Genomic DNA, 26,952 nt, shown 5'->3' on the forward strand with positions numbered 1-26,952 from the left:
CTGTTATAATGAGTACACTGGGGAGAAAAACCATGTGCAGAATGTGTAAGTCTTGTGAATTCATCAAATCAATATATGACACAATTGGCTCAGTTCACGGCAGTGCTAAAAATGCCTAATTTATTGACTAGAGATGTCCTACTTGATAAAAGAGGAGTCCACACATGTTTTACTTTATCTTCGAAGCAGTGGATGACACAAAACAGAAGAGAGCCACTTAGCCCGGTATATCCGAGGAGACTTGCGAAAAAGCAGCCTTTTAGTCTCTCTTCCTCCCTTTAAATACATATCTAAATCTATTTGGAAGTAAAAAGAGACACAAAGTGCGTGAATAACTGTGTACAATAGCATCTCATTTTTTGCTCGGGCAGTTTACAACTCAACGGTACGAGTGTTGATATCTCTAATTTCAAATAACCCTTACCAGTCCCCATCCTCATCATTCTACTAGTCCCACTGTTCGCATCCCTGTATCCCTTCGTTATCACTTCTTCCTCAGCCAACAATGGACCATTATGGGCTCCACCCTTCCTTGGTCATCTGTTGCCGGTCCTGCTTTGTACTGGCCTTTTCTTACCTGCAGTTCCCTCCCCACTACTTTCAGTCTGAAGAAGGGTCCCGACCCGAAACGTAACCCATCCTTTTTCTCCAGAGATGCCGGTACACTAGTACTATCCTGCACACTAGATACTGGTACACTAGTACTATCCTACACACTAGATGCCGGTACACTAGTACTACCCTACACACTAGATGCCGGTACACTAGTACTACCCTACACACTAGATGCCGGTACACTAGTACTATCCTACACACTAGATGCCGGTACACTAGTACTACCCTACACACTAGATGCCGGTACACTAGTACTACCCTACACACTAGATGCCGGTACACTAGTACTACCCTACACACTAGATGCCGGTACACTAGTACTACCCTACACACTAGATACTGGTACACTAGTACTATCCTACACACTAGGGAGGGACATTTTTAGTTTTCATCAAAGCCTAATTAACCTACAAACCCGTACACCTTTGAAGTGTGAGAGGAAAGCAGAGCACCTGGAGAAAGCCCACACGGTCATGGGGAAAACATACATCTCCATATGGACAGCACCCGTAGTCAAGACCGAACCCGGGTCTCTGGCGCTGCGAGGCAACAACTCCATTGCCGCGCCACTGTGCCACTCACTGGTAGATGCAGGATATAAACTGGGTTTACCTTGACAGCAACAACTCGTTCTATTTTGGTGAAGACCTGACAGTCACCTCTTAAACTTAGAAGGTGGGTAGGGAATAGGGTTAAGAGAGATTGGCCTTGTTGGTGATGTTCTTTGTCCCTGCCACGGAGAAAAATAGGATAGCTACTAGTATTTTCAAGTATTCTTTTTGCTTAAACTTCAAATGAGACAGGGAAAATGGAGGAAATCACCAAAATAGAATGTGTTGGTGGTGCTGAACTGACCCCAATTAATATCTTACACCCACCAGTCATAATGTGTTACCAAATGACTGAGTGCATCTTGCAAATGGAAATGGAAAAGATCACAGGGCAATGGGCTGGGAGCATTCTTGCTAAATCGCTTGTTGAAACGAGCCCTCAAAATATTCCTCCCATTAGGCCAAAAAGCAAAAGGTCAAATTGGTTCCACATTGGACAAATTACAAGGTACCACCTTCATGTAAATAGGGCCAGGTTAGAAAATGCTGTTCTGATTTCTCAAGTATTCCCTCAGTGGCACAATAACCCAGTTTAACCAACAGCAATAAAGCCATTGGCAGCAAGGAAAAACTGTGCTGGAGATAAGAGCCAGAAACTGAGATAGAGATGCTGAGAGATTAATAACCCTTGACTTACCAAATTATCTTTATGAGATTCAGGGTTGGGAGTGGAGGGCACGTAGTCCCTCACTTCAACTTCTCATAAAATGAAGATCAAACTTCAAACGGTAAGTTCTCGTTTAATCTTTCTATTTTATATCGAAGTCTCGCGAGTGACTACGTGAAGCCTTCGAAACTCTGTGTTTTCATGCAGTAAATCACTGTGTGTGAAACACTTAAACAGATAAACCGTAGAAAAGACATGGGCTATTAACAACATGATGCTAACTTACATACATGTACAATGTCCTTAATCGGACCACAGTCCCAATTGTTTTTGGGTTAGACAATAGCTCATGCAACACTGTTCAGAATTCTATCTGCAACCATCCAGACATGTTCAACAAAATGTTATAACTTCTGCAAATGCGCTTATCTGTTGTTGTAAGAAGATGATCCTGTTGTTGCAAGAAGATGATCAAAGGGGAAATTCCATTCTTTTGGCTGCAAACGGGCCACCGCCCCCCGATAGAGTGAGACTTGAAATAATTTAATAATTTGAATTCCACTTTTAGCTGCTTACATTCTATTCTTGAAATAGTCTGCACCAACAATCTTGTGTGAAATTATTAAATAACTATGAAAGAACTATCCTACATTTCATATGTATTAATAAGCTCAGTGTATATTTTTACATAATCAACACCCACCATCTCCGATCTGGTGGTTATGCTGTCAACTCCGACTTACCCAACCATGCATGTTTGCTTTATGAGTTCATTCATAAAAGCTGTCCTTATGTCAGATATGACCCAGAGATCCTGACGGAGATTGTGCAAAGATTGTGCTCTTTGCGCTGAAATCAGTTATCATAAGCATAATTAACTTAAAAGATACTGCTTCAACATTAGGAATACAGTGGATGAATATCTGCATAATAATTTATACTGCCTACACATTCCACACTACTTTGAATTTAGGCTTTAGAGTGTTCATATAAAATACATCTTTCATAACCTTAGTTACCAGTGGGTGAATAACCAATCATTAGTTGTCCCACTTATAGAACTAGATACAATGACAAAGAAGCAAGAGCAATTGCGCTATAACATAATCGCTTCTTAAACCCAAAATGAAAGAACCACAAATCTCTGCTACTTTTGTTTAAAGTAGCACATATGTATCTCTTCACAAACTTTCCATACAACCATGCAAAGATAGATGCACGAGAAATAGGCTGAATTAACCACCAGTCGTGCCTTCGAGCAAATATAGGAGCTTCTTTCGGCAGATCTATCTACAATGGAAGCCCTGGTTGAGTAGGCCAAAATGGCACTGTCATTCATGTCATCTATAAACTCTGTAACAAAATGCCCTTCAGATCTGAGTAAGACAGCATTAACTTTAGAATTTTTGTAAATAGCCCAGGACTGAAGTCAATCCCTTAGATAGAACCTAAAATTTCCAACACCGGCCTTGCCATAAAACACCAGTGTGCCTCTCGTATATTGATATGGAAAGGTAAAATCTTAAAGATCGATTGAGGCCCTAAATCCTCTGTAATCAGCAAAATTGCTGAATGGCAATTATCCATCCTAAACTGGTTATACCAACCACATGATCAGACTAGCCAAATCCAAGCCTGATTTGACATCCTCCATTTTTCTTCAGCCTTGAGCAAATATTAGAATATACACCTCTAGTTCTTGGGCAGACTGCCCTTCCTTTGTGAGATGTCTCTGTTTTCTCTTAGATAGACATAGTTTCCTCTTTCTAAGTACGGAAATCTTGGCTTCTCTTGCCGCGGAGGAATTATTTAACCAGAAAATTGGATCTTATAACCGTTTATGATTTGTAAAATGGAAAATTCGGAGGTTATCTGTCACCACCTGTATGTCGAACCATCTTACCTATCTCCGACTTGGATATCGACAGCACATCTCATGCAACTGATGTAATAACATTCACATACTCAACAACCTTCAGCTCATTGTTGCTTTGCTGTCCATGACGAGACAGATGGTGACTGTAGATATGATCAAGGCAGTTTCTGAGAAAGCCCTTGCTATAAAATCCACCAAGACTGCTAATAGAATAATAGACAAAAGGTGATATCACCCCCACCATGAAGATCCAGCAATCCCTGAGACAGACCCACCAAAAATTTGGCCTCAGGCAGAAGACTAATAGTCAACTGATCCTAGATTTGCAGTATCTCCTTGCACAGACATCCAGAACCACTGGGGACAGTACTGAGTATGAGGAGAGTACATCAACCATGGTGAGTGCTGAACCTGGAAATAAAAGCCCTCTGGCTTTGATAGTAGTGTAGGCCTGGTGCTCCAACCAGCCTCTGTGGAGCGGTATCTGCCACTCACTAGGTAGAGGTGAAATGTATGCAGGTAAACGGAAGTCTACCCCCAAAAGCTGTATTACCACACCCACCACAGCTTCTTTCTCTTGAGAAAATGTAACATAAATTGGATAGGCCTCAGGCCTATACCATCCTAACACAATTGAGTTTAGACTGCGTATAACACAGAAGTACCCTCTACTGACCTTGTACAAGCCGAATCCTTCCCTGAGAAATCTCAAAACATTCTGGGGTTAATGCCTTTTGACTTTGATTTTGCCTCAACTGATGACATTAACCTACAAACCTCCAGTGTCTGACAGAATCAAATCATACATCAGATCATTATGCGACTAGAACGGAAGCCAGGAGCACAATTCTATTATATACTCTATGGACAGGTCGGGCCTGCTAATGACTGAGTCCGGGCTTGCTCCCTTTTGGAGCCTCAACAGAGTCTAGAGGGAAGGAATATAATGCAACCCTGAGCCAGGTGTTGCTTCCTTCAGGCATCTGGCTGGCTCCCTTTTTTAGCCTCAATGGAGGTGTCTGTACGGGCCACACCCGTCAACTGTCCGCGACCAGTCACCTGCTCCCTTGGAGCCCTAAAACTAAGGTGGCTGTACGAGCCACACACATCAACTCTCCTGCTCTCTTGGAGTCCCAAAACTGAGGTATCTGTACGGGCCGCGCCCGCCAGTTTCTCCGTGACCAGCCACCTACTCCCTCTCGGAGCCTAAAAGCGGTAGCTGCACCACCGGCCGTGCCGTCAGCCTACTGAATCCGGCCACCTGCTCCTTCTTTGGAGCCTCCACGGCGGTAGTTGTACCGGCCAAGCCATCAGCCTATTAATTCCAGCCATCTTCTCCTTTTCCGGAGCCTCCATGGCGGTACCTGCACCGGCTGAGCTTTAATTGAAAGCTTATTAATTTCAGCCGCTTGCCTCTTTTCGGAGCCTCCACGGCAGTAACTGCACAGGCTGTGCCAGCTTTTCCGGGCCAGCTGCACCTATTTTTGGAGCAGCGGCCCGTTCCTGAAACAAAAATCCCCAACCTGCCGGAGCAGTTTCGTACTGCTTCGAATCCCGCGCCATGCGTCGACGTATTGGCGAGCATGCGGGCTGGCGGGTTCTTCACGTAGCCTCTCGCGAGACTTGCGAGATATAAAATGATGGATAGTTGTAAGTCTCAATAAAAGGGTCAATGCATGGAAGTGATTTGTATACTCTGCTTTTTAAAAAATAAAAGAAACCACATTTTTAATTATCGTAGCTTAGGTGTTCCAGATAAAATCTTTGGATTTATGTTTATGGCTTGTTCTTACAGCTAATTGAGTAACTTTTCAACTTCTTCCATTTTCAGAGATGGATGACCAGGGAGCTGGTGAAATGCCACAAGGAGGTGGAGCCGCAGGATTCACTGCCTAAAGCTGAGTTTCCGCTTGCAGGTTGCAAGCCTCCAGGTCTATTGGTACTCTGGAAGGTAAGCACGAATGGTTCATTCAGTAGAGGCAAAAGCACAAGGATTGAGTGTGGCCCGTGGGTCGGAATAAACCCAGGCCTGTACACGAGCTTGCTATAGGAAATAAGTGGCAATTAAACTAAGTTTTGTATACAACTTTTAGTGAGTTTTATTTTTAACTTTTAGAGAGCCAGCATGGAAACAGCCTTTTCAGGCCACTGAGTTCACGCTGAACTGCGCCGTACATGAGCAGGATCATACATACTAGGGACAATTTACAATTTACAGAAGCCAATTCACTTACAAACCTGTAGATCTTTGGAGTGTGTGAGGAAACCAGAGCACCAGGAGAAAACCCTCGAGGTCACAGAGAACATATAAGCGGCACACAGACAGCATCCATAGTCAGGAACGGAATCTTGGCCCCCAAGGCCGCTGTGTTTGTAGACAAAAGTGCTGGAGAAACTCAGCGGGTGCAGCAGCATCTATGGAGAGAAGAAAATAGGCAACGTTTCGGGCCAAAACCCTTCTTCAGACTGATGTAGGGTGGGGGGGCGGGGAGAAGAAAGGAGAAAGGGAGAGGAGGAGCCCGGGGGCCTAGGGAGAGCTGAGAAGGGGAGGAGACAGCAAGGGCTACCGGAAATTGGAGAATTCAATGTTTGTGCCGCTAAGGTGCAGACTGCCCAAGCGGAATATATAGTGCTGCTCCACCAAATTCTGGTGGTGCTCAATATGGCCATGGAGGAGGCCCAGGACAGAGAGGTTGGATTCGGAATGGGAGGGGGAGTTGAAGTGCTGACCCACCGGGAGATCAGGGAGACCTCTGTTGGTCTGGCAAAATGGATAATCCAGATAGGCTCTGGAACCAAGGGTGCCGGAAAATCTGTGGTGGACCTGTGGTCTGATTCCACTAGTTACAAGCAGACCTGCATGCAAATGTCACCTAAGTCGCAGTCCTGCCCTCAGTTGTTGTGGATGTAGTTCATAAATTCTAGGATGAGAATTAGGTCATTTGGCCCTTCAAGTCTGCTCCGCCATTCAATCATGGTGATCTATTTTTCCCACTCAACCCCATTCTCCTGCTTTCTCCCCATAACCACTGACACCAATACTAATCAAGAATTTGGCAATCTCCACCTTAAATCTCCGCTGACTTTGCCTCCACAGCCATCTACGGCAATGAATTCCACAGATTCACCACCCTCTAATGAAATAAATTCCTTCTTGTTTCCTTTCTAAAGGTATCCTTTTATTCCGAGGCTGTGCCCTCTGATACTAGACTCTCCCACTAGTGAAAACATCCTCTCCACATTCACTCTATCCAAGTCTTTCACTATTCGAGCTATTCTTAACTTTTGTGTAGCCAGCTTTGTTTTGAAGCTGGCAAGCTAACAATGGGAATACAAGCAGGATCAGTCCCGGTTTGCATGGCACCTATCAAGTCAAACAACCAGTGCTATGTGAATGCGTGAAACATCTCAGGGCTGAATTATTTGCTCAGATCATAATTCAACATCTATCTCGTGGACAGGAAAGGCCTGTGTAATGTCAGTGAATGTCAGGATTCCCAAAGGTCAGGAGAATATTGATTACATCTCCATGCTCCATAAGCATGATGTGAGCACCTACATGATTAGCAGAGGGTTTATTAATGCTCAGCTCTGCTGTGATCATTAATGCAGACCCGACATTTACACAGCAGTAGAAACTGGTCAACTGGCCTCTGCATTCCCCCAGCAACAACAACAGCAGACTGCTGAAGTGAATGTGACGAGGGTAGCAGCCCTTTAAATGGTGCATTTTCACTGCCTGGGTCACTGTGTGTGGACGACAGTGTTTCTAAACACACAACCCCACGTCATTCATTTTATCCCTCTTGGGATCACTCTGTCTATTCAACTATCAGCCTATGGAAACCACCCTGCCTGATGTCATCTGTTGCTGGCCCTGATTTGTCCTGGTCTATTCTTGCTTCCAGTTCCTCTTCCCTACAATCAGTCAGAAGGGCCGGCGGAAATGTCATCTATTCATTTTCTCCAGAGATGCCGACTGACCTGTTGAGTTACTCCATCAATTTGTGTCTGTCATTCAATGTATTACCTTGCAACTTGTACCTGGATTACCATATCTCTCGGTTTGATTTAGTATTTATTTTTTCTATACCTAGATTTGACTTTGCACATTAAAGTTGTGATAGAAATGCATTTGTTGTCCTAAATATATCTCTAAAATAAAATAAATATAAAACTTAATTCTATGCAGGTTTGTATAGCGGGTTTGTTAAAGCTAAATATATATACTGACATTTTTTAATTTCTTATATTGTTTACATGTTCTGTTGTGCTGCTGCAAGTAGTAACAGACAATAACTTAGCTATATACCAAGAATTAGATCTGCCATGTCTGAATGGCAGAGTAGATGGACTGAATGGCCTAATTCTGCCCCGATAACAAGGAACCTCTGAAGAATTACACCTATTATCTTTTTTTTCTTTTGTAATGTGAGTAACTTTTAATTGTCAGCTGTAAATCATGAAAAATGATTTTTCGCATATCCAGTACAAACAGAGTTGTTTGCAACGGGGCAATAATTGGACGTCATGGGCGATGTGGGGCATTGATTTGGTCTCCTCAGCCATCTGTAGTGAATTCCAGATTCACCAACATCTGACTAAAAAAATTCCTCCTCATCTCTTTTTCTAAAGGTGTGTCATTTTATTCTGAGGCCATGACCACTCATAGAGTGATAGAGTCATAGAGTGATACAGTGAGGAAACAGGCCCTTCAGCTCAACTCGCCCACACCAGCCAACATGTCCCAGCTACGCTAATCCCACCTGCCTGTATTTGGTCCATATCCCTCCAAACCTGTCCTATCCATGTACCTGTCTAACTGTTTCTTAAACGTTTGGATAGTCCCAGCCGCAACTAGCTCTTCTGACAACTTGTTAAATACCCCCACCACCCTTTGTGTGACCGTTACCCCTCAGATTCCTATTAAATCTTTCCCCCTTCACCTTAAACATATGTTGTCTGGTCCGTGATTCCCCTACTCTGGACATGAGACGCTGCGCATCTACCCGATCTATCCCTCTCGTCCTAGACTCTCCATATGCACAACATTTTTGGTTTAAGTGCAAAATAGGGTCTGTCTCACTGCAATGCAGCAAAGAAAAGAAAATGATGGAAGTAAACATCAGTGTGCTTACACTGCCAGGCATGCTGCCATTGTATTTGATGTATACTTAGTTCCAGTTCCAGATGTATGACACAGTTGAGGGAATTGCATGTGGGTAGCAGTCTGTTTGAACACTGTCATTTCACCTCTGGGACCTGGGTTTGATTTCACTTCAGACATGAGGGATGATAGTTTCTTTCTCCTGACAGCTGTCAAGGGGACTAATTGAAATGACTTGGGGGAAGCTCACTTCAGTTCCTAGCGGGCATGAGTCTGCAGAACACAATTGACCCTGAACCAGGTGCTTATTTGGTGATTTAACCCATAGAAGTCACAGGAAGAAGGTGACACAGAAAACAAACAATATTGGACAAGACAACGATGGTTCAATGGTAATAAAAAATGAACTGCTGATGCTGGTTTATACCAAAGATAGACATAAAATGCTGGAGTAACTCAATGAGTCAGGCAGAATCTCTGGAGAAAATGGATAGGTGAAGTTTCATTCTGTGCCTTTTTTCATCCCCATTGGTTCAATGGTACTTTATTGTCACGTGTACCCAAGTACAGTGAAATTCTTTTTTTTGCATACACATCAGTAATAATCTTAATATACATCAGGCACAATCATTCTAAGTTCATGAGTATAAGATAGTAGATGACATTGAGACTGTACACAAGAGTCACCATGTTTCAGGCACCATCCTGTACCGTACAAGTCCAAAATGTTGTTTTTAATGTTAGAGTCTTGACTTGGCCATAAAGGCCCATTGTCCTGAGAACGGCACTTAGACTTTCTGGAGATGTTATCGATGTCGTTGATGTCCTCCACCGCTGCTCCGCCACTCCGTACCGCTGCAGGCCGTGTCCGTTCCATGTGCTCGACCTCAGATGTCCTGAGTTACTTATATCAAGAAAAATGCTAAGAAAATTGACATAACTTAATCTACAAATGGAAAACCATGCCAAGGATACCAATTTGGCAACTTAATGGTGTAGGAAGGAACTGCAGATGCTGGTTTACACCGAAGATAGACACAAAATGCTGGAGTGACTCAGCGGGTCAGGCAGCATCTCTGGAGAAAAAGAATAGGTGACGTTTGTACCAGAATCATGGTACTGGTTCAATTTACCCAAATTTGATATAGTGCAGAATTTCGTGTGAATTCTATAATCATTTAATAAAGACTTTGATTCTCTCCAGGTGTTTCGGTTTCCTCCCACACTCCAAAGACGTGCAGATTTGCAGGTTAATTGGCTTCTGTGAAATGTTACTAGTCTGGTAGAACTAATGTATGGGGTGATCGCTGGTCAGCACGGACTTGGTGGGCCGAAGGGCCTGTTTCCACTGTCTCTCTAAAACTAAAAACTAAAACACTGTCGATTTTTTTTATTGGTTGTATTGGTGCAAGAGTATTTTTTGATGCCTTTTAAAAATGTATTAACTTAAAAAAAAATTGATTGTAAAGCTTTTCTCCCTTGAAATTAAATAGTAGAGTGGTTTAAGTAATTTTTGATTATTTAAATTAAGTTTTTCAAGTATGAGAACAGATGTTCTTTTGAAAAACATTTCAATTTATTTTGATTACATTTTCTTCAAATTGTATTAAAAAAATAGTTATTAGTTTTGGATATCTAGTAATATTTTCAAAGTTTCTACACATGTCTCAATTTTACAAGATTGCAAATGATTTTATACTTGTAGTTGTGTACATGCTTGAGTGCCTACAATATTCTGTTGTGCTGAAGCAAAGCAAGAATGTCATTGTCCTATCTGGGACACATAACAATAAATGCTCTTGAATCTTGAATCTTGGATCTTAAAATAAACCAGGAAACCCAGCACCTAATAAACCATGAATTCCCCTTGTGCACTGAACATTTGTGCTCGGTTCACCAAGACCTGCTGGATCTCACAATAGCTCCCATTCTCATCCCCTTCCCATTCCCATCCTGACCTTTCTGTCCTGGACCCCCTCCATTTCCAGAGTGCAGCCGCAAGCAAGCTGGAGGTATAGCACCTTATAATCTGTTTGGGTAGTTTACGACCCAAAGTTATGAGCAATGAATTCTCCAAATATAGCTGACATCCCCCCCCCCCTCTCTTTCCTGTGCCCCATTGTACTTGGTGCACACCCAGTTCTCCCACTATCCTGCCACTTTTCCAGTGCTCCCTTCCAACTATATCCCTCCCTTTGGCTTTACATTTCACTCCTCTTCTCCCCTTATCTGACACCCTTTTGTCTCCTTTTCTTCTCCAGCCTTTGTCTCCCCATCTGCCAAACACCTCTCATCTGCATCTATTGCACCCCTCATCTGCACCCCTCATCTTGCCTGGCCCCCTCTTATTTTCCAGCTTTCTCTCCCCTGGCACAATCAGTCTGAAGAAGGGTCTTGGCCCAAAATATCACCTATCCATTCCTTCCACTGATGCCGCCTGACCCGGTGAGTTTTTAAGTTTAGTTTAGTTCAGAGATACAGCGTGTAAACAAGCTCTTCAGCCCAATGAGTCCATGCTGACCATTGATCAGCCGTACACAAGTTCTACCCTCACATTACAGACAATTTACAGAAACTAATAACCTACAAAGCTGTACATCTTTGGAATGTGGGAAGAAACTGGATCAGACGGAAAAATCCACACGGTCATGGAGAGAACGTACAAACTCCCTACAGATAGCACCCATGGTCAGTATCGAATCCTGGACTCTAGCGCCGTAAGGTAGCAGCTCTACCACTACACTACCGTACCTTCCGTGCTACTCCGCACTTTGCGTTTTGCATTCAGTCGGTGATTTTCTGTGTGCAAGACTTAATGTAAGAAGAAAAAGTTTAAATTGAAAAGAATTTCTGTAGCAATAATATGACCTACTGGAGCATTCATTGTTTCTGTGTGTGAAAGATCAAATCTGTGTGCAAATGAAAGGCTGAAGCTTTTGAACTAAAGCCCACTTCAAAGATATATTGGAGCTTGATAGAGATGAGATGGGAGATTGGATCTAGAATTGAATCTACAGAGCTCTCACTTTTTTTTTTTGCGTGGGTAGTAGCCTCTTGTGAGCAACCACTGTTCTTTAAAATCACAAAACTTTGTGTTAGAAACCAAACCTCTCCAATTCACCATTCCTACTGCATAGAAACAAGAGTCCTGACCCAAAATGTCACCTACCTATGCTCCCCAGAGATGATGCCTGACCTGCTGAGTTATTCCAGTCCTTTTCCATATTTTTGCACTCAAGCTAACACATTGAATTCTCCAACTTAGGTAATCTCTACAAACACCCCTCTCTCCTTTCTTCCGTCTAACTCCCCCTTTCTTTTCCCCTTCCCCTCCCATCCCCTGAGCCTTGGCTGACCTAACACTTATTTCTCCCCATCCCCCCACCTACGCCCCTAAACATTGCAATCTCTGCAGCAATAATAATAGAGGAGATTGCCATTCTTCTAGCTTCACAATTCACAACTCTCTAATTCCGTTTAGATTAGTTGAATTTGATTGAATAACGTGGCCTGCAATCAGGACTTGAGGGGCTGAATCATACTTGAATATAGAAGTTGAAAGGCCATGTTACAGTTATTTAAAATGTTGGTGAGGCCACATTTGGAGTATTGTGTTCAGTTTTGGTCACCACACGAAAGATGTTGTCAAGCAGGAAAGGGTGCAGAGAAGATTTAACATGATGTTGCCCGGACTTGAGGGTATGAGCTATAGTGAGAGGTTGAGCAGGCTAGGACTTTATTCCTTGGAGTGCTGGAGGATGAGAGGTGATTGTATAGAGGTGTACAAGATCATGAGAGGAATAGATAGGGTATATGCAATTTGTTTACCCAGAACTCTGATTTTTGGGTGATCGAAAACCAGAGGACATAGGTTTAAGAAAAGAGGAGGGAAAGCTCTAATAGGACCCCGAGGGGCAACTTTTTTTACACAAAGGGTGGTAGGTGTATTGAACGTGCTGCTGCAGGAGGTAGTTGAGGCAGGTACTATCACAACGTTTAAGAAACATTTGAACAAGCACATGGATAGGATAGGTTAAGAAGGATAAGGACCAAATGCAGGCAGGTGGGAATAGTGTAGATGTTGATGTGTAGACTTGTTGATCGACATGGGCGAGTTGGGCTGAAGGGCCTGTTTCCACGCTGTATGACTCTCTGACCCTAAATGATATGGCCCTGACTGACACCACCCAGTTGCCTATTCCACCAGCGAGAGGATCAAGTGGACAACCAGACGAGGGGGGGAGGACTTCCAGTGGCAAGATTGTCCTTGGCTGGGAGCTCCAGCAATGGGGGAGGGTAGGTGTTCAAACGTGTGCACATTGATGCTGGGTATTGGGTTAGGAACGGACCCTCTGCTTTCCTTGAGGGATCAGCATTGAGCACCTTCTCTCCAATGGGAACACGAGTGGTGAGTAGTGGGTAGGATATTTCTAAAATTACTTGGTGAATCAGATGTACCGCTAGCTTGTTGACGTTGATTCCGTGTCTTCCGTATCTTGACTCCCCACCAACACCCTCAGGACTTTCTACAGGGGTACGGTGGAGTCTGTACTGACGTACTGCATAAATATGTGGTACTCCACATGCAACTGCTCGGACAGGAAGGCTCTGCAGAGGGTAGTGAGGGGAGCAGAGAGGATCATTGGCGTCTCCCTACCCTCGGTACAAGAACTGTTCCAGAGACGCTGCCTGAAAAAAGCTCAGAGAATTGCTAAGGACAAACTGCACCCCCTCCACATACACCTGGATCTCCTGCCACCAGGTAAGAGATATCGAAGCATCAAAGCCCGGACTACAAGACTGCTAAACAGCTTCCTACCACAGGCTGTGAGGCTGCTAAACAGTCTCTCTGTACTCACAGATTAGATTAGATTAGATTCGGTTATTGTCATTCAGGCCTTTCGGTCTGAACGAAATTTTGTTTCCCTGCAGTCATACATATAATAAAAAATGACAAAAGCACACAATCAACAGAAATTTAACATCCACCACAATGAGTTCACCAAACACCTCTTCACTGTGGTGGAAGACAAAATCTTAAAGTCTCTGTCTCTTCCCTCTTTGTTCTCCCTCTGTGCCGAGGCGATCCAGGCTCCAGATGTTGTGACCCCCACCGGGTGATGGTAAATCCCGCGGTTCAACCGTGCTCCGCGAACGGGCCGGTTCAAACTCGCTGCCGCCGCCACAGCTCCGAGACCGAGTCGGGTCTCCGCTGCCGCTGTTGCCGCCGCCACGGTTTCGGTGCCGAGCCGGGTCTCCGTTGCCGCTGTCGCTGCTGCTGCCGCCACGGTTCCGTGGCCGAGTTGGGTCTCCGCTGCCGCCGCCGCTGCCACCACCACAGCTCCAAGGCCACCAGCTCCGCCATTAGGCCTCGGAGCAGACGGAGACGGGGACGGGGAATACGACAGAAAAAAAGTCGCATCCCCCGAAGGAAGAGATCAAAACATGTTTCTCCCACCCTACCCACCCTACCCACCCACATACACAACTTAATAAAACAAAATTGACTAAAGCATGACAAAGGAACAAAAAGAAAGAAAAAAAAGATGGACTGCAGGTGGGCCGCAGCTGTTAAGCCAGCGCCGCCATCTTGGAACTGCGGCACAGGCACCTGATTCTGAGGCTTGGCACGGACACTTTAATAACTGGCACTGGCCACTCAAATCAGCTGCCCCGGACATTTTTATGATTGGTTTTACTGTATTTTAACGTTGTTGTGTTACCTGCTTTTAACTATTTATACTGTTCCATCAGGGACTGGATTGTTTTTAGTGTTATTATGTGTGAAATGTTTTAAATTTCATGTGCGATGTTCCGCTATTCCCTGGGAAACATCTTTTCATTTTGCACTGTACAACTGTTGCTTGCAAGATGACAATAAAGGTTGATTGATTGATTGATTTATTGATTGATTGATTGACGATGATTCCGTATCTTCGCTCCGTAGATGCTGCTGCACCCGCTGAGTTTCTCCAGCATTTTTGTGTACCTTCAATTTTCCAGCATCTGCAGTTCCTTCTTTACACTTTGATTCCGTGCACTCGGTTTTGATTCTGGAAGCAGCACATTTCCACTCTGCAAAGGTATCAAGTATTGTCAAGCATTTTCCTGCAATGTACGTTCTTCCAAAGCATTATTCATTTGTGCTTGACAGCACCACATGATGGATATCCTGGCTGTCTTTGCAGCTTACAGCCACTACTCTCCCGATCAAGGAGCAAGTATCCCGGTTAATACAGAGGATCAAGATTAACCTTCTGCAATCTTGGCTGATAAATCTACACACACTGTGTTGAAAATCAAAAGAAAGGTGACGGATGCTGGAAATGTGAACTAAGAACAGAAAATGCTAATAGAAAAATGCTCAGCAGGTCAGGCAGCAACTGTGGAAAAAGAATGGTCAGAATAGAATAGTAGAATAGAATAGAATAGTTTCTTTATTGTCATTGTAACATGAACCATGTACAACGAAATTTAAAATGTCAGCCAGTCAGTGCAGCATTCAAACATTTCTAAAGCTAACGAAACATCCACGGTAAAATAATAAAGATAAGCAAATAAATAAAAATCACAGACAAAGCACGCATACACACCCAACCCTCCATCCTTCTGTCGATTTCACCGTTACCACAGTCCCTTAGTCTGTATCGCCCCTGCGTTCCTTGGCGGCCACATTTAGTTACCCAATGGTGTAGCTGTAGACTTGCTGCCTCACAGCACCAGAGACCCAAGTTCAATCCAGACCACTACTCCTGTAGATTAATTGGCTTCTGTGATTCGTAAATTGGCCCTCAAGTGTGGGATGGTGTTAGCATATTGGGTGATTGCTGGTTGGCATGGATCCAGAGGGCCAAAGAGCCCGTTTCCATGCTGTATCTCTAAAAGTGAAGTCTAACTGTATTCTCTAAAAGTGAAGTTTCTCTTCTGCACTCTGTATCTTTCCTCTGTATTCAACAGAGAGTTGAATATCTTGGGGCTAAATGGAATCAATGGATATGGGAAGAAAGCAGGAAAGGGGTATTGATTCTCGATGATCAGCCATGATCATATTGAATGGCTGTGCTGGCTCGAAGGGCCAATGGCCTAATCCTGCACCTATTTTCTATGTTTCCCCTTTGTTCTAACTCTTATACTTGAGTTTGACTTGATTGTATTTATGTATAAAATGGGTAGAAACAAGGAACTGCAGATGCTGGAATACACAAAAGGACAAAGTGCTGGAGTAACTCAGCTGGGTCAGACAGCATCATTGAAAAACATGGCTTGGTGATATTTCAGATTGGGACCCTTCTAGAGACTGATTATGGAGGGTCGGGGGGAGAAAGCTGGAATAGAGGAGGGGCAGGGCAAAGCCTGGTGAGTGATAGGTGGAGACAGGTGAGGATGATTTTGATAGGCAGATGGTTGGATAAAGGCCTGAGATAAAAAGACAAAAAGTGTGAGATAAGGATAGGTGCAAATTGTGACCCTTCCTGACCCGAAACATCACCTATCCATGTTCTCCAGAGACGCCGCCTGACCCGCTGAGTTACTCCAGCATTTTGTGTATTTTTTTGTAATCCAGCATCTGCAGTTCCTTCTTCCTCCTGTTTAGGCAACTTGGTTGGCATGGATGAATTGGGCCAAAGGGCCTGTATCTTTGCTGCATTTTTGTGTTTCTGTGACTGTAATTCTAAAATGCATACTTTAACTGTTCCCATTCTGTGTAAAATGCATTTTTATTGCAGTGTGGAAATCTTAACTGCAGTAACTGAAGTACTACAATTAATCTTTTGGATCGGCACTTGGAAATGCAGGGAATAGAGGGATAGGGATCATGACCAGGCATAGGAGATCAGTTCTGTTATGCCCCTGTCCCACTTAAGAAACCTGAACGGAAACCTCTGGAGACTTTGCCAAGGTTTTTGTGCGGTTCCCAGAGTTTTCCGGAGGTTTTTGTCAGTCTCCCTACCTGCTTTCACTACCTGCAACCTCCGTCAACCACCTGCAACCTCCGGGAACCGCACGGAAACATTGGGTGGGGCGCAAAGTCTCCAGAGGTTTCCATTCAGGTTTCCTAAGTGGGACTGGGGCAATAAGCATCATGTTCGGCACAAACAATGTGGGAAGAAGGGTCCGTTCCTGTGCTGTACTCTATGTTAACAAAACCTTTTGGCTCCATAAGAAAAGTAGAATTTTGTTGAGTTTTCTCGGAAAGATTCCAGCGAGCATAGCAAAAAATCTGTTTCAAGATTCTCAGAGAACCTTCCAGTGCGGCTAAGAAGAACGCTGCTTTGCAATGGCAAGAACTGTAAAACATAGACAAAAATATATGTACAAATGGCATCATACTGTATAGAGCAGAGTGCACAAAAAAAAAAAAGATACTTACAAAATGGGAGAGGAAAACGCAACGAAGTCTGCCAAAACTCACTTTGATAGACCCAGTGACCTGCTGGGCTCAACCTGTCCAAGTCGGGATGACATCTCCAGTTTGCATTTCCTCACATTGAGGGCAACCAAAATCTGAAAGTCTCTTCTCCCAAAAAACGATAAGGACAAGATTGAAAAATGATGAATAATTTCTATTGAGGGCCTCAGAGCAAAAGGGTGTAAATGGGTTTGAGGTATGAAACAGCCATGATTCATTGTCTGGAGAAGCAAGTGCAGCGGGCTGAGTCACAGTGGTGCAGCGGTAGAGTTGCTGCCTGCCAGCGCCAAACACCCAGATTCGATTCTGACTATGGGTGCCATCTGTATGGAGTTTGTACGCTCTCCACCGGGTCCGCACCGACCAAAGATCACCCGTACACTCGTTCTATCGTACACACTAGGGACAATTTATTGAAGCCAAACCTGCACACCTTTGGCGTGTGGGAAGAAACTAGAGCACCCAGAGCAAACCCACGCAGTCACAGGGAGAACGGAGAGAACATACAAACTCCGTACAGACAGTCACGATCAAACCTGGGTCACTGGCGCTGTGAGGCAGCAACTCTACCGCTGCGCCACCATGCCGCCCGAAAGGGTTTAATTAGAATGCCAATTCCACAGCATTTAGTTACAAACCCACTGCCGTGCTTGTGCAGGATCAGTGAATTTAATTTATAAATTTTCAGGTTTAAAGATGTGGAACAGTTGAAAACGCGACAGTAGGAAGATGGAGCGAGGCTTTTCAATCTGTCGTAAAGAGTCTTTGGCTGCTCTTTTTGTTAAATGAGCCATGTCAAGGTTGTAGAACAATGTTTCCATATTTTATATGAACTATTATCATTTTTGCTATTGACAAATGATTAATATACCAAATTAAAAATGCAAAATGTTGTCCTTTCCTTGCCAAGATGAAAAGTGAATTTTCATTTCAATATTAATCCTTTCCTTCAGTTCTGAACAATGTTCATATGCAGAGGAGAATCTTGCACATTTGATCTTTCCCTTTACAACTCGATCAATTAAAGAAATAAATAAATCAACAATAATATCTAATCTCAGTTAATGTCTCACACTAATCTTGAGACCATGTTATTTTACGTTATTTAGGTTAATATCCTACTTTATCTAAAATAATTATACTGATTAGCTTGCATGGAAAACCATTGTAGGTTCTGAAGTGAAATTAGTAGTTTAGTTTAGAGATGCAGTGCGGAAACAGGCCCTCAGCCCACCGAGTCTGTGCCGACCAGCAATTACTGCACTGGACTGTCCCTGCCTGCTTCAAAGTCTCCACTATTGTCTCTGTGCCCAAAAAGGCAAGGATGACTTGTTTTATTGACTACAGGTCTGTTGCACTGACCTCTGTAGTCATGAAGACACTTGAAAGGCCTGTGCTGGCCAAGCTGAAAAATATCACGATCCCCCTGCTGGACCCTCTGCAGTTTGCATCATCCACAGACCAATAGGTCTGTGGATGATGCAGCCAGCCTGGGCCTGCACTTCATCCTACAACACCTAGATCCTATGCAAGGATCCTGCTTGTTGATTTAAGCCGACAAAACCCTGATTGGACTGATCCAGGATGGGGAGCAATCTGCCTACAGACAGGAGGTGTCACAGCTGGCGTCCTGGTGCCATCGCAACAACCTAGAGCTCAATGCTCTTAAGACAGTGGAATTGATTGTAAACTTTAGGAGAGCTCTCCCTCCCCTCACCCCACTCACCGCCAACAACACCACAGTCACATCTGTGGAGTCTTTTAAGTTCCTGGGAACCATCATCTTAAATGGACCTTAAATGGGGGGCTACCATCGACTCCACAGTCAAAAAGGCACAACAGAGGATGTACTTCCTATAGCAGCTGAGGAAGCACAATCTGCCACAGGCAATGATGGCCCAATTCTACATGGCCATCGTAGAGTCCGTTCAGACCTTCTCCGTCATGGTCTGGTTTGACTCAGCCACCAAGTACAACACCTAGAAGCTGCAGAGAATCGCCCGATCAGCTGAGAAAGTTATTGGCTGCAACCTTCCTTCCATTGATGAACTGTACACTGCAAGGGCCAGGAAGCGAGCGGGCAAGATCATCTCTGACCCCTCTCACCTTGGCCACAAACTCTTTGAATCACTTCCCTCTGGAAGGCGACTCCGGACTGTCAAAGCTGCCACAGCCAGATAAAAACAGTTTTTATCCACGAGTAGTTGCTCTACTCAACAGCCAAAAATCTGTAGCTTCCCTTTGATCTGGTAATTTGTTGCTTCACATGCTTGATCAATGGTGTTTTATCATTAATGTTTTATTATTATTAACATTTAGTGTTTTTGAGTCATTCGTAACTGTCACTGTATGTCATGTTGTTGTGGGCGGAGCACCAAGGCAAATTCCTTGTATGTGAAAACTTGGCCAATAAACAAACTAAAGTGCCTGTCCCACGTGCATGCGACTGCATGCGGCAAGCGTGACCAAATCGGAAGCGGGGGCTGCGCGGGGGTCGCGTGATCCCCGTACAGGGCCGGTCCCACCAGCATGCGACTGCATGCGGCGAGCGCGACCAAACCGGAAACGGGGGCCGTGCGGAGGTCGAGTGAGTGACGTGAAGTTCGAGTGAAGTCCGCGGGAAGTTCGAGCGTGACGTACAGCGTGAAGACGCTGTGTACGGCGTGATGATGTTGCGTTTGCCCGTCGAGGCGGTGCGTATGGCCTCAATATGGCTGCAGGCCGGCAGGTCATTGCCGCGCAGAATTTTTGAACACTGTCAGTTTTCCGGAGCCCCGCGCGATGTCGCAACCAGCTCCGCCTAACTCCATACAGCTCCAGCGATCGAAATGAGACCGGCCACGCGAGGCCGTACGGCTCAAGCTACCACGTTAGGTCGCGCTTGCCGCATGCAGTCGCATGCTCGTGGGACAGGCCCTTTATTTACTTACATAGCACGATGCTACACAAATCAGTTTGTCTTTGGAGAGTGGGAGGAAACTGGAGCTCCCAGGGAAAACCCACGTGGCCCCACACTCCAAAGACGTACAGGTTTGTAGTTTCATTGGCTTTGGTAAAGATTATTAATTGTCCCTTGGGTGTAGGATAAATGGATAATGCTGGTGTACTGGGATCGCTGGTCAGTGCAGACTCGGTCGGCCAAAAGGCCTGTTTCCACACAATATCTCTAAACTAAAGTAAACTAAAGTGATAGAAATATGAATGGAAATCCTCAGATTTGAATTACTGTCAATCTGGCAGTAAATTCTGAATTTTCAGCTCCAGGATTAATTTTTATCCAGGAATTGGATCATGTGGTAGACAAATCCAGGTTCTTGTCAGTTGTGTTTCCAGTAACAAATGTTTTATAGAAAGGCTGTATGTTTGTTATTAAACCTAATGCAGAAAAAAGATGAAAACATTCGTATTGCTTTTAAACAAAATTCAAAAAGAGGAATGTTTTTTAAAATTTAAATAAAAAATGTAAAATTAAAAAGCCCCCAAAAAATAATCAATAGAAGTAAATGCAGTGAATCTTCTCAAGATTATCTGATGAGATCTAAGAAATGCTTTCATTAATTGTTAAAGTTACATCAGATTTAGTTTGCTCCCTAATTGGTTCTCTTCTCATGATGCTTATATTACTGTTGCTTCAAGGATTGCAGAAGAAAATCTAATCATAACTTCAATCATGCCCAATATCTAATCACAGTTCTTCTGTCTACAACCCAGCGCACCACATTTCAAATAAAATCTGATCGATGGTTAAATTGCTTTTTTCAAATTATTTATTGCAGAAGATCAGCTGGAGAATTTTTCAAAGGTATATTTTGGATTTTTTTTTAACACACTTGTCTAATGAGCTACAGGGATGTTTTTTTCTTAATAGCATCAGGGAGAATGCCATAATGTTCTTTTGATCCCATCTATTTGTCCCTCTCACTTTGACTTTCATTATCTCCACTCATCTGCTTCATCCCGTCTCCTTCAAATAACCATTGCCTTGTGTTTTCTTGCAGACTGTCCCCTTTAGAACTCAGCTGACCTTACTTTAGACTTAAGAGATACAGCGAGGAAACAGGCCCTTCGGCCCACAGATTCCGCAACAACTATCAATCACCCCATATACTAACACTATGGCCTCCCACACCTTGACTCCATCCCCTAAAAGTCATTTCCACACCCACACCAAAGAAATGAAACGGGGGGATATGGTCAGTCTTTTGCCTTGACATCACCTTTGCTCACATGCAAAAAATAATCCTTGTGGCAAATTGTCAATTCTATATGGCACCGCTTCTTCCCTTGTCAATTCTTCCCTTGTCGGACATGGTGGCGCAGCGGTGCAAGAGCTTTGTTCAACTCCATCAGGGCGCTCTAGGTGCGTACGAGTTTTGTAATCTATTTCCGCTGCTCTGATGTCACCATATCGGTGGGTTTTCTCGAGAACATGCTCTCCCGTGTGGCTCAGCACTTTTCTCCGTCTCCACTCCAAAGACGTACAGCACCTCATATTCCGTTTGTAGGTTATTCTGTTATTGGCTGCGGTAACATTGTAAATTGTCCCTAGAATGTAGGATAGTGTTAGTGTGCAGCACACCATGTCCACACCGACCACTGTACACTAGTTCTATGTTATACCACTTTTGCAATCTACACACTAGGGGCAATTTACAGAAGCTAATTGACCTACAAACCTGCACGTTGGTGGAATGTGTGGGAGGAAACCAGAGCACCTGGAGAAAACCTACATGGTCACAGCGAGAATGTACAAACTCCGTACAGGCAGCATCCTTCGTCAGGATTGAACCTAGATGTCTGGTGTTGTAAGGCAGCTACTTTACCGCTGTGCTACTGCGCCTCCCCAAAGCCGTGAGGCTATTGATAGATTTGCGGAAAAAAATGTAGGTGATAGAAAGCTGGAGATAATCTGCAATGAAGCTGTGAGGTAAAGGAGGAGTGGGGAACAGACTGGGGGTTAATGAAAACTAGAAGAAAGATTCAGGACTCGTGATGAAGAGAATTTAAATTTGAGGGACACCAAGAACTAGTTTTGGGTCGTAGATTTGCTCAGGGTAGATAACAAGGTTGTGAGGATCTATACAGATTGTCCTTCCTGGTGCAGGATCAACGGGGTTGGCTGCCTATGAACATTTATTCACTTAAGAGATGTGAATCTTCGAGATTCTTGACTCCGATGGACTGTAGATGCTTGGCCATTGATTTTAGGTAGACAAAAATGCTGGAGAAACTCAGTGGGTGAGGCAGCATCTATGGAGCGAAGGAATAGGTGATGTTTTGGGTCGAGACCCTTCTTCATAGATGCTGCCTCCTGCTGAGTTTCTTCAGCATTTTTGTCTACCTTCGATTTTTCCAGCATCTGCAGTTCTTTCTTAAACATTTGGCCATTGATTTTAGTCGGTGGCTGAGGTCGATAGATTTTTGAGCAGGTTTGAAGAGATTTCAGGCCGAAAAAAAAGGTGGAGCTGATGTGAAAGTTGGGCCGTGATCTTAATGAACAGTGCAGCAGGCTTGTTTTGCTTTCAATTCTCACAACAGACTAACAAAGCCTAGATCAAGAACAGGAATAGGAACCTGAGGGGTAACTTTTTTGCACAATGTGTGGTGGGTGCATGGAACGAGCTGCTAGAGAAGGTAGTTGAGGCACGTACTATTGCATTGTTTAATGCCCCTGTCACACTTAGAAACCTGAACGGAAACCTCTGGAGACTTTGCGCCCCACCCAAGTTTTCCGTGCGGTTCCCGGAGGTTGCAGGTGGTTGCCGGAGGTTGCAGATAGTGGAAGCAGGTAGGGAGACTGACAAAACCCTCCGGTTATCTCCGGGAACTGCATGGAAACCTTGGGTGGGGCACAAAGTCTCCAGAGGTTTCCGTTCAGGTTTCCTAAGTGGGACAGGGGCATAAGAAACATTTGCACAGGTACATGGATAGGACAGGTTTGGAGGGATATCAGCCAAATGCAGGCAGGTACGACAAGTGTAGATGGGACATGTTGGCCGGTGTGGGCAAGTTGGGCTGAATGACCTGTTTCCATGCTGTTTAACTCTATGATTATGTAACAATTTATCACCTATCATAAAGAAAGTATATTAAGCCACTTACATGACATAATTCTGTTACAACAAATGTTTTAAAAGTACTGTTTCCCCAGAACCCCATCTCCTACCTCCACGGCAATCCCCTCACTACGAGGTGCAAATTTGTTGGTGTTAAAAGGTCATAATGCTTTTTGCCTAGCGACCCCAAATATATTTTAGTTTACTTCAGAGATACAACATGGAAGCAGCCATCTGACCCGCTAAGTCCATGCCAACCATCGATCACCCGTTCACAGTAGTTGTATGTTATCACACTTTCTCATCAACTACCAATGCACTAGGGGCAATTTACAGAGGCTAATTTACCTACATACCCGCACGTCTTTGGCATATGGAGCACACAAAGTAAACCCCAAGCAGTCACAGGCAGAACATGCAAACTCCATATGGACAGCACCCAGGGTCAGGATCGAACCCGGGCCTCTGACGCTATGAGGCAGCAGCTCTACCAGCTAGGTGGATGAGAAAGTGGGATAACAGATGCTCAATCCCGACCTCGGCTGCTGTCTGTCTGTCTAATAAGCATGCAAGGTAATAATTTCCCCAGCCTATTGTTTTGTGAGAATAATAAATAGGCAGCATTCAACCTATTAAAATACAAATGGTTCTCACTCACTGTGATTTGACAGTGCGTGAACAAAAGTGGTACTCCAGATAAATTACTTGTCCCATGGAGGGCTGGACTGTTGGCTATTTATTAGTGGAACAAATTGGCTTTTCAGAAATGATCCAAATGAGTACAAAGGTTAAAGAGAATGTCCCAATTAGTTTTTTTAGGATCTATGCATGAAAGAGAAAAATAGAACAAACAACATTTATGGCTGCACAATGGCGCAGTGGTAGAGATGCTGCCTTACAGCACCAGATACCTACGTTCGATCCTGACTACAGGTGCTGTCGGTACAGAGTTTGTACGTTCTACTCGTGACCACATGGGTTTTCTCAGAGTGCTCCAGTTTCCTCACACACACCAAAGACGTGCAGGTTTGTAGGTTAATTGGCTTCCGTAAAAAGTGTAAGATAGTACTAGTGTACGGGGTGATCGCTGGTTGGCGTGGATTCAGTGTGCCGAAGGGCCTATCTCCACGCCGTATCTCTAAACTAATTAAAACATTTTGTGAGCAATAAGCAAAGTACCGGAAGAACTCAGCGGGTTAGGCTGCATCTGTGGAGGGAAATAGATTGTTAACAATTGGCTTCGTGTGTCTCCAAAAAGGGATATGAAATCGATGGAGGAAAGCTAATGGGACAAAAAGTAAAACAATCTATGGAAGGTGTGCATGCAGTATCATGAGTGGCTCAGCAGGGAGCCAATAAAGGAACCAATGCAAAAATAAGGTTACTCATGATAAATCTACAGCAAGATAATTAAAGGCTAAAGACTGATGATGGCCATTTGAAGGAATTCTGGTATTTAGCGATAGGAAAGAGTAGTACAATGGCACTGCGGTAGAGTTGCAATCTTACAACCCCCGGGACCCAAGTTCGATCCTGACCACGGGTGCTCTCTGTACGTAGTTTGCATGTCATCCCTGTGACCATGTAGGTTTTCTCCCGGTGCTCTGGTTTCCTTCCACACTCCAAAGATGTACAGGTTTATAGGTTAATTGGCTTTGATAAAAATAGTAAATTGCCCCTAGTATGCAGGATAAAACTAGTATACGGGGTGATCGCTGTCGGCATGGACTTGATGGGCAAGAAGGGCCTGCTTCCACGCTGTATCAGTCTAAAACTCTAAACTGTCTAAACTCTGTCAGGTCACAGCTACATTGGTGTTCTTGTCACTGACTATGACTGAGCGTGCTTAGCCCATACAAAATAGGACAGATGATGATGAAAGCTTCAATTATCTCAAAATCATTTCCTCTGCCAAATCAGAACGCTGACTTCACCAACATCTGCTCGATCCGCTGCATTGTATCAAACTCCTGATGTATGTATCTTATCTACAGAATAGTTCCAATTAGTCTAAAATTTTATTTTGATGATCAACATTTGAAGATAGGAAATTGTGAGTGTTTTTTGCAATTAAGGGATATAAATTTACATAACTGATTTGTTTAGTTTAGTTTCGAGATCCAGCGTGGAAACAGGCCCTTCGGCCCACCAAGTCTGCGCGACCAGCGTTCACCCAGCATTATCTTAGCAGCATTATCCGAAAGACAATTTACAATTTTACCGAAGCCAATTAAACTAAAAACCTGCAAATCTTGGGAGTGTGGGAAGAAAGCGGGGCACCCGGGGAAAACCTACACTGTAAGATGGGGAACGTGCAAACTCCGTACAGACAGCATCCATAGTCACGATCGGACCCGGTTCTCTGGCACTACTGCTGCACCACCATGCAACATGGACAGACCCATTACACCAGTGATTTGCTCATTTGACTCTCTATTTAATATTACATGGTATTATCACACATGCTGAACCCTATGCTACTTTATGCTTAATTATGCTTGTTTGGACTTCAAGGGCATTAATCCAGCCAATCAATTTTCTAGCAGCTATGTTTCCTTGCAGTGGTCTGTTATCCATTTGCAGCTGCTACAGATGTAAAGAGTCTCAATTGTAACTGTAGTTTGAATTCTATTCATGAGATTTAATATTTTATTTTGCTATTTACAATTCTACCGTGTTTCGTTCAGATTTTATGCTCCACAATCTGTCACGTCCATTTCATGGACAAGTTTGTAATCCTGGTTCAGTGGGTTTTCAATCAAGTTCAGCGGCTCCCCGGCCTGTTAATTTCCACGTTTAATCCTCTCCCCGATGCCACATTTCTCCCATCCCGGCCTTGGGTTAAACGTTATCCCCCTTCACTTGGACAATCGGCAATAACAGACTCCACCTCCCCCTCCGTGGTCTGTCATTGCAAGGGTTTACTTTAAAGGCAAACTGAAATTTAGTATGGTTTAGTGTAGAGATACAGCAGGGAAACAGGCCCTTTGGTCCACCGAGTCCGTACCGACTAGTGATCTCCGCACATGAGCACTATCCTACACACGAGGGACAATGACCAATTATAGAACCTACATCTTTGGAGTGTGGGAGAAAACCAGAGTTTGCGGATAAACCCATGAAGGTCATGGGGAGAACGTACAAACTCTGTACAGACAGCACCCGTAGTCAGGATCGAACCCAGGTCTCTGGCGCTGTAAGGCATAAACTCTGCCATTATGCCACCGTGCATATGCATTGTATATTTGAATAAGTTAAATAGAAAGCATAGCCTCAATGTTAAAACAAAATTCTGACAGATATTTATGTGAATTGATCTATGTTCAATCTACTGCAAACATGACAATATTCTTTTCACCTTTTTCTCTGACCTTAGTGCTTTACAATTGAACAGTGCCATACATTGAACAAGGTGCAAAGGTTGTCATTAATCTTGTTGAATTCGTATCTAATTGAACATGCTGCACATTCCATGGAACTGAAAGGGAGGGGGCTGGAAATCGCCACAGTTCACTCCTTCCAATTAAATTATAAATGCATTCTCATACTCCTGTTTGATGGAAATACTGACCAGAAGAATCTTCTCAGCAAGTTTCACATTTGGTAGATTGAAATAAGATTAATTTGCACTTTGCTGTTAATGGGCCTGAGATTTGTTCACCTTCTCTGC

The sequence above is a fragment of the Leucoraja erinacea genome, chromosome 9 (assembly GCF_028641065.1).
Source record: "Leucoraja erinacea ecotype New England chromosome 9, Leri_hhj_1, whole genome shotgun sequence".
Taxonomy (NCBI): Eukaryota; Metazoa; Chordata; class Chondrichthyes; order Rajiformes; family Rajidae; genus Leucoraja; species Leucoraja erinaceus.